The sequence below is a fragment of the Balaenoptera ricei genome, chromosome X (assembly GCF_028023285.1).
Source record: "Balaenoptera ricei isolate mBalRic1 chromosome X, mBalRic1.hap2, whole genome shotgun sequence".
Classification (NCBI taxonomy): Eukaryota; Metazoa; Chordata; class Mammalia; order Artiodactyla; family Balaenopteridae; genus Balaenoptera; species Balaenoptera ricei.
The window spans coordinates 47,158,628-47,167,903 of record NC_082660.1 but is presented as its reverse complement, the minus strand read 5'-3'; the positions used below and the strand labels follow the sequence as shown (position 1 = coordinate 47,167,903).

At 50.8% G+C, this 9,276-nt stretch overlaps 1 long non-coding RNA gene across 1 annotated transcript; it reads right to left on the bottom strand.

The window, feature by feature from the left end:
* Positions 1–1,085: 1,085 nt before the first annotated feature.
* On the bottom strand, positions 1,086–6,065 carry LOC132357323 (uncharacterized). The gene is made up of 2 exons (XR_009500208.1): positions 5,788–6,065; positions 1,086–1,762 (listed from the first exon to the last, which is right to left on the bottom strand). It is a non-coding gene; the product is annotated as an uncharacterized LOC132357323 (long non-coding RNA).
* Between the last annotated feature and the right edge of the window lie 3,211 nt (positions 6,066–9,276).

Genomic DNA, 9,276 nt, shown 5'->3' with positions numbered 1-9,276 from the left:
TTGTTGGGAGAAGGCTTCCTGGTCTGAGCTCTGGGAGGGCGTCACGGCACTTTAGTGATGAGCGTCCTGAGGAACCGCCATCAACCCTAACCAGGGGGCGCTGAGTGTCTGAAGGCAGGAAGTCTCAGTCTTTACCCCTAACAGACACAGACAGCTTCTTAGCCCTGCTGAGAGTGGTGCTGTGGCACCTGAGGGAAGCTCAAAGTTGCCCTCTAGCAAAACTACCAGTGCTCCTTATGTCCTAATCCAGGTCAGGGTGGCTGCCCAGGCACTGTGCACTGACCTGGATAAGTCTGATGGTAACTGTGTGTGTGCGTGTGTGTGTGTGGTGTGTGTGTGTGGTGTGTGTGTGTGTGTGTGGTATGTGTGTGTGACAGTGACTTTTCATTGAATCGTTCACCAAGCTCCAACTGTGGTCAAGGCACTGTGCTGGATGGCTGGGGATACATAAATTGGTCAGCTGGGTATCTGCTCAGTCAGCTGACTGACAAGGACAAGGAGGGATCACAGATACTGAATGACAAGCCTGTGCCAGGCCTTAGAAGGAGTGAGAGGCAGGACGTGGGGGAAGAGCAGAGAGAGTCGAGGTGGAGCAAGCAAGGAACTAGGAGGACCGCGTGAGGGGCAGCTCCGAGTGAGGCTGATGGCCTCACCTGGACTGGACATGCCCTTCCTAACTGTGCTCATGTCCCTGACTCCATGGACACCTGTGCTCTGGGCACAGCGTCACAGACTCCACTAGCAGCCTGCGTTCATTCAACAGTCCATCGATTGGACGCGTAGTTGCGGGGCCTACACTGGGCACCAGCCACTTGGTACTTGGGAGACATTCAGTGAACATTCGGTGCTCTAAGGATCTTGACCCAGGTTCCGCTGTGAGGCCAGAACTGTGGCTGATGGGGCAACAGAGTGACCCACACGTGTGTAATGAACGTTGCAGCCTCTTTGATTAGGAGTTTCCGGAATTAGGGATCGTATGAAAGATGCAATGCTCCTCCCCCCACCAAAGGGAAGAGAATCTGACTCGAGATATGCCCTGTTTACTCCATTCTCCTGTGTCAGTTTTAACACAGAAATAACTGGTCCAAGAAGAGCTACCCTTTATTGACCAAGTACATTGAGTCGAGGTCCTTCATTCATTGAGGAAACAAGTTCGAAGCACCGACCAGACACTAGGTCTCCGCTACTGGGGTCAGTTTGGGGATGCAGGGATGATGGGGGCTGCAACCTGCAAGCAGATGACTGCCCCCTGTTGTGTGAGAAAAGCCATGGCAGGATTTAAATCACAGAACCCTAGGAACACAGAAGAGAGCCTCTGACCCCTGCCATAGTGTGCGGGGGTGTGTGGTGTGTGGGTGTTTGGTCAGGACACACTTCTCGGGGTGGGGAGGTTCTTCAGGTGGCACTTGGATCACCCACAGTTGACAGACACAAGCTGAAGAGCAGAGACATGAACACGGGTGGAGCCAGATTTCCATTCTCAGTCTGTTGGCTCCAGACCACCATGGCAGCTGGGTCAGCTCCAGAGCTGTCATGCAGCCACTAAAAACACTTCCTCTGCCTCTGCTTGCCTCTCAGTTCCTTACATCTGACAAATAGAGTGAGACTGGTGGAGACATAACTGGGGGAGGGTTGATTGCAAAGCCTCTCTGATATGGCAGAGTGCCTCCCCACAGGGGAGGCTGAAGTCCTGCCCGGCCGTTGGCTCTGAGGCAGTCCTTTTGCGCCGGCGGACTCCAGTTTCTTGGCTGCAAGGCAGCTCCTGCGAAGGCAAACACAGAGAGGGTCTTAGAACCTTTCAGGGTGGCTTTGCCCTACTGGGTGCCTGCATTTCACAGGTGGACATGGTATTGGGACAGTCATGACTTTCCTGTCACGGAACAACATCTGCATCCCGGCACCTGAATCACAAGCCAGGTGGGTTGTCGTGACCGCAAAGAAGACGGGCTTTGCAGTCGGGCAGAACTAGGGCTTGACTCCCAGATCCAGCCTTTACTGCATCAGTGACCTAACCTCTTTGAGCTTGTTTCCTTGTCTGTGGAAGGCGGGGGTTGATACTTCTCTGGATCTATGGGAAATAAAACCGCATATGCCCGGCTCCCATTATTAGCTCAGTAACTAGGCTCCGGGTGAACCATTTTACACTGCGCCCTGTGTTAGGGACACATCAGTGTGGAGGTAAGCATGCCGGGGACCTCTGGGCATCTACTCCACCCTCTGGCTGGGGTGGGGGTTGGGGTAGTGGTGGTGGAACTGGTGCCATTTCCATCTCTTTAATTGTCTTTACATATCAAAGGCACACACTTCATTTCATACTTAGGTGTGCTCTGCTCAGAGGAGTTGTACTGAATGAAGTCAGTCCTCACAGTTGGGTCTGTAGCAGGCAGAACCAGCAGTGGGGACACCTAAGGAGTTGCAGGAAGGTGCTGTCAGATTCCCTAAGAGGGTCCCCATACTGAGCGCGCAGCTGATCCTTGCCTCCCTGATGACCACAGGGGACTAGTAAATCAAACCTTGCATAGGGAGGACCCGTTAATATACTTTCTCCTGGGGCTTCCCTGGTGGCGCAGTGGTTGAGAATCTGCCTGCTAATGCAGGGGACACGGGTTCGAGCCCTGGTCCGGGAAGACCCCACATGCCGCGGAGCAACTAGGCCCGTGAGCCACAACTACTGAGCCTGCGCGTCTGGAGCCCGTGCTCCACAACAAGAGAGGCCGCGAGAGTGAGAGGCCCGCGCACCGCGATGAAGAGTGGCCCCCGCTTGCCGCAACTAGAGAAAGCCCTCGCACAGAAACGAAGACCCAACACAGCCATAAATAAATAAATAAATAAATATATATATATATATATACTTTCTCCTGTCCTAACAGAAACTCGGACTATAAACTATAGTGAAAATCTCATCAAAACTAAGTCCATGCGTAGGGCAGTTCAAAGCCTGTTCAATTTACTGGGTCACAGATACCATAAAGTGACAGATTTTTTCCCCATTGTTCAGCTTATCCCTCCTCACTGTGAAGCAGGTGGTCACCCTGGATCCCTCTATGCTTCCAAAACTGGGGCCAAATTCCAAAGGTCATATTCAAAGGCAACAGTGGGCCCGTATAACATAAGGCGAGAGCTTTTCTGTCTGTATCCTGTTCTTAGCAAGGAAGCCTTTCCCAGAAAAACTCAGCCATCAGACTGCATTTCAAATCAGCTCGTTGTGAACCACAGTAAAACGTGTGTCCATGTGGGGAATTCATAATGAAATCTCCATCACCTTCCATTCGGTAAAAATATCAAATCTGGTAACTGTGGCTTTTCATCCAGGTACTCCCCAGGAAAAATGGAAATTGCTCTACCCAGCCTGACAGCTGAACCTAAGAAGGAATCAGATAGATGAGGAGGGAGGGAGGGCATGTAAGGTGGAGGGAACTGCACGTGTGAGGTGGTGAAATCTGTGGGTGGTGGGGGCCGGGGGTGGGGGGGCGGGCAGGGGTGGCGAGGGAGGACGAGTGTGAGCACACCGGCCATCTGATGAACAGAAAGAGGTCTTGGTGCGCTGGAATATCAAGTGGGGCTTGGAGCAGAAGGAGGGGGTCTGGTGAAGATCAGGCGTTTGGGGGCAGGCAAGGCCTGCTGTGCTTAGTCCAGGAGGCTGGACATTATCCTAAGAGCAGCGGGCAGCCCCTGCAGAGTTTTGAGCAGGGGTGTCATGCCCAGGTTAGGACTTAAGAAAGCTTCCTCAGGCAGTAGGATAGACAAAGCGTTGGAAAGCATCAGGATTGCTGGTGGTGGTCAAGGAGAGAGATGAGGGTGACGTGGACTAGGGAACTCACTGTGCCGATGGAGAGCAGTGTCAGGATCTTACTTAGAAAGACTTAGGAGGCAGAAAGGTGGGGCTTGATGATTGAGAGGGTGGTGAGAGAGAGGCAGCAGGCAAGGATGGCTTTAAGGATCTCTGGCCTAAGCAGCTGGGGAGAAGGCTGCCTTGCCCTGAGTTAGGCAACAGTAGAGGAGGTGCAGCTATGTGGGGAGGGGTTGTGGATGGGTTCAGTTTGGACTTGTTGAGTATTCCTTGCCTTTGGGGCTCAAACACGTATTACCTGAATGACTTGGGGGAGCTGACCTAACCACTCTGTGCCCAAGATGCCTCAACAGTGATTGATAGGGGAATGAGACTAATAATTAAGAAAAAGACTAATTTCTGTTTCATTTATTTATTTATTAAAGAAAACGTTTTTTAATCTTACAGCACAGTGCCTTGAAAAGTACAGTAGTACGGTACAACAGCTGGCCTACAGGGGCTGGCGTTTCATTTATTTAGTCTATGAGAATGTCCTCCTTTTACACAGCAGCACGCTGTTTTACTGTCAGGTACTCCCTAGGTACAATGGGAAGGTATCTTCCCTCCATATATCTGCTTGGTTTTACCTATCTGCTTTGTGTATTTTCACCATGTACCATGCATTGCCAACTGTAAAAGAAAAATAAATACATTCAAAGTAACAAGTGTTTGTCACATGCATGCAGAATGGCAGTCCATCAGCCTGTCTCTCAGAGAAAGAGCCCCCCCTTCAGACCCTCCAATTCTTCCTCCTCTAGCCCCTCACTCCCTCCAGGGAGTGGGCACAGGGCCTTTGGGACCAAGTTTGTCTAACACTTCTCTTCGCTGTGAAGTCATCTCCAGTGTCCCAGAAGTTGCCTAGCACTTGTTGAGTGCAGTCTCCCTGTGGACCTGTCAGTTGACTAGGGAAGTCTGTAGTTTAGGAGAGAGGATTGAGCCTGATAGGTGGAACTGGAAACCATCGGTGTGTGGCTGCCTAGCAGGGAGGTGATGAAGCCACAGATACCTAGATTTGAATCGAGGCCCCACCACTTACTCCTTCTGTGACTTTGGGCAGGTTACTTAACCTCTCCGTGGCTCAGTTTCCTCAACTGTAAGATGAGGATGATGGTCCTATTCTGGGATAATAACTCCTTTTTGCTTCCTTCATGTAGATCACAAACATATAACCTTTCGATAACTATACAGTGCTGTTCGAGCGTCGATTACTTCCAGGGCAAAAAGGGAAGCTCTCTGCTTATAGACTTATCTACTTGGACAGGCATGAAAGATGCCTGGCTCATGTTTACCGCGTTGACAAGGTTGAACTTCACCTGAGCCCTGAAAAAAGCCACAGTAAAGAAATCTCTGCAGACTTTTGTGTTCCCGAAATGGCTTACTGCAAAGGACCACCCTTCCCCTTATGACTCAAGATAAGGCTTCTCATAAGTCTCAGGTGACTCCTGGGTTTACCTGCTACAAGGCCAAATACAGACCTTCCTCCTTTTCCTTAAAGGGCAGATACAGACCCTCCAGCTCCTTGTTTTTTGTCTCATGACTAGTAACTGAGATTAAAAGTCAGTCCTCCTGAAAGTAGCTAGTCACAAAGATAATCATTTCCTGTTCAGTTGACTGAGACTTCCCCTGAACGGTTTTCCCACCTGCAAACGTCCCCACTGTAACTTGTCTACTACTCTCTATGAAATGAAGTACAGTGCAAAACCACCCTGCTGACAGTCTGATCTTCAGATCTGGGGTGCTCTCCCAATTGCAATTGGTAGAATAAAGTCAGTCTCTTTATTAGTTTGTGTTTTGTCTTTCCCAGTGTGATGTATCACACGGGGTGTGACTGGTAAGAACTAGGTAAGAAAAAGATCAAGTAACAGGAGCTGCTTCTCACGTAGGCACGCAACAACACAAATTACCAGGCAGTCAGGGAGCAGCCCGCCCCCACCCCCCTTCCAACCCCAATAGCCCACCACGACCATGCGTCGTCTGCGAGGTCATCTCCAGCGGCCGGAAACTCTTCCTGCGACTCCAGAAGCGATCGTCCCTTCTACTCTCCAAGCTCCTGGGAGAGGCGCTCCGGTGCGCGGCCGGGAGGGGCGGGCACTGCCTCCTCTTCTCCGAATCCCCCAGCCCTACTGCCGCCGTCCCCGGGGAGGAACCTACTCTCCTTCAGGCCACTCCCGGCTCCCTCCCGGCCCACTAAAACCCAGGGAAGGCCTAAGGGGACCCTACTTCTATAAGGGGCGGGGGGTGGGCGGGGAATGTCGCATCCCTATGACTTCAGACGCAGACCCGCAGACTCCTCCTCCCGTGGAGGGCGGGTAGCCTCTATAGGACGCCGGAGGACTCCTCCCCTCGGTGGTCTTAACCCTTCTATTCCCGGCGCGGCCCGCACCTCCGCCACTCCCGCCTTCCCGCCAGGTCTGAGGATGGGAGGCGGTGCACTGGCGTCCTGATGGCGGAAACCTGATCCCGGGAAAGAAGGTGCGAGAGTGAGGGATGGAGACAGGGACAGACACGCAGACAGAGGGAGACGTCTCCCTAGGACCGACCAGGTGTGCGTTAGTGTCACAGGACCAGAATCCTTCTCTTTAGCCAGTTGGGATCGGTGCTCTCTCTGAGAGAACAGTTGCTTTCCGCAGATGCCCTACCTCTTGAGTATCAGAATTCCTGTTGGACAGTCTGTGTATGGCTTATTTCTCTTTCTCTGGTTGGGGATTGCCATTTTTTAAGCCGAAAGAGACGGTGTTGAAACTTCCAGTGGGCCTTGGTCGACCCCCGGGATAACTGGGCTAGAATCAGTGTTCAACAGGTTCAGAAATAGTTTGTCTGTTTCCTTGGCATCACCTCCCTCCCCACCTCATGTCCCACCTCACAAAATGAGACAAAATAATTGAAGTGTTTTCAAGGCAAATGCGTTTCCTGTATTGAACGCACCAGAGGAATTCTTCCTCGTGAGTGTGTGAGAGAATTGGGTCGTGATGTGACACGACTAGGAATGGGTACATACTTTTAACAGGCTCTTTGATTCCTGTGTTGGTGTGGAATGATTTTGAAAACTTTTACCACATGAATCGACAAGCAGCAGTGTATAACAATTAGAAAAGGAAGGTGTCTTTGGTGGTCTGGTTTTCTGGAGTACAGCTGATCCTGGGCAGTAGACCTCTACTGTGGTCAGAAAGTTGGATCTATGATTAGTTAGGGGGTCTCCGTTTGTATTTCCAATAGCCATTTCCTTATATTTGACATACCTCTATTGGGTGTATTAGATGTGTCTGTGTGCCTGTGGGTTAGGGTTGTTTTGCTTGTTTGTTTTGTCAGAAATAGAAAAGTGAAGTGGCTTTGCTTGCCTGAGTCTCTCAGGGCACCAGCAACAGAGAAAATGGATAAAAAGAAAGGATTTCCATATTTTAAGGAAAAGAATTTCCACAACTCCCTATGAGAGGGGCTGGGTCTCCTACCTAGAACGCGTTGGCATTCAATGAAATGTTTTGTGAGTGGCTGTTTTAGGGAAGCAGTGGTTCTACTGTTTTTCCTTGAATATTGGCTACATTTAAAATTGTACTTGAGACTGTGTGAAATAGGTGAGTAAAACTGCAGATCTCAGTGACCCATTTTCTTTACCCAGCTTGTGAGTGCGATACAGACTCAATGTAAACCTCCGGTTTGGGTGGGGCCGACGTGCCCGGCGAGGAAATTTTGTTTATAAAGTGGAGAGAGGCTGGATGTGCTCAAAGGAAATCTGTACTTTGTTCAGCAGATTATTTATGTATTAAAGGAGTAAGTAGAGCCAAGGGAATGTTTAAGGTGGTGATGGTGAATTAAAATAGGTGACAACATTCAGAGAGAGAGAGAGAGATTGGTATAATGAATAGTGCAGAGACCTTTGCATGTTAACAGACGTAGGTGAAAACCGGTCAGGACCACTACCTAGCAGTGTGACCTTGAGCGAGATGCTTACCCTCTCTGATCCTCAGTTCCCTCATCTGCAAATGGGGACAATACTATTATATATTATCCCACCCCCGGGCGAAGCCATTCCTCACCACCTGATCCCAGCATCCTGTGGCTCCGGCGGCCAAGGCTCTCATCACGCTTGTTTCGCCACTGTCTTCAGTCTGGCTCCCTGCCCGCCATACTGTGAGCTCCTTGAGGACCGTTTTCCTGCGTGAAATGTTCCCGTGGGCACAAAGTCTGCGAAAGCACAGGTCCTGGAGCCTGGTGCCCCGCAGGTGCTCAGAACATGTTTACCGTCTTGCGGGTGATGATGACGTGAGGTACACGCCCAGAGCAATGTAGCTGTTGTTATGCTGTCAATTTGTTGGTTGCAAACAGTATATCCGAAACGAGGGGCTAGAGCAAATCTCTCTGCTCAGTTTTCCGTTGGTCCAGGGGCTGTTTGTGTCTTTTATCCCCACATTGTCCAGAACCCTATTGTACCAGAGTAACACCCACGTTTCCCCTTCCTGGTGCATAACTATTATAGCAGCCGTTTCTCAGCTGAAAACGCGTACTGTCAACGAGCGAACACTGAAAATCCTCGGCTCAAATTTCTGTTCCTTGGAGCGGGTGAGGAGCATCCCGTCTTCTATCCCGACTCTGTTGGGAGTGTCTGGTGTCGTCTCTTCCCCACTTTTCTTCCCCTTGATTTGGTATCTTGGATAATCTTGAGCCTCCTGAGACTGAGGTCTGTCCTAGGTTGTGGCTGCTTTGGGCACTTTGCTGAGGGCATTGATGACCAGGTGGGCCCTGGGTGAGTATTTGTTGCATGAATACAGCCCGGACAGCCAGGCTGCTTTGTTTCGTGGGTGAGAGGTGTAGCTGTCACTCGGGCTCCCATCAGCAGGATGGACGGTGTGAACCCGCTGACCGGTGTCCTGGGGCAGGTCCCCGGGAGCTCTGTCCCTCTGCTCTGCTCGTCTTCCCCTTGCTTCTGTAGCCACTCCTGCGCCTTATCCTCCCCCCGTGCCCTCCTTTGTGCTCCCACTGCTCTCTGTGTATATGTACACTGCGCCTGAGCTTGCCCTGTCTCCTGGCTTCATGCCGTGTGGTTGTGCGTTACCTTTCCGATTAGGCCGGTTTGAGGAGTTTTCTCTTTACTCACAGCCCAAAGCAGACTTCCTGATATAGTGAGCATCGTGGGTTTCCTTTTTTCTTTTTCCTTCCTTTTTTCCTTTTCTGAGGGAACAGTATGGTGTCGTGGGTAAGGGCACTAGCTCTGATTCTAGACAACCTTCCTTTCAGCCCAGTTCTGCCACTTGCTATCATATCATCTTGAGAAATTTACTTGGCCCCCTGTGCCTTACTGTCCTCACCTGAAAATGGGTTAATTATTCTTAATAACGATACGAACTGAGGAGGGTTGTATTTGTGAGTATGGAATGAGGCACGCGTAGAAATGTGCTGGCACGTTCCCTGTCATAACAACTACTGACGCTGCCACGGGGCAGGTTGTAGGT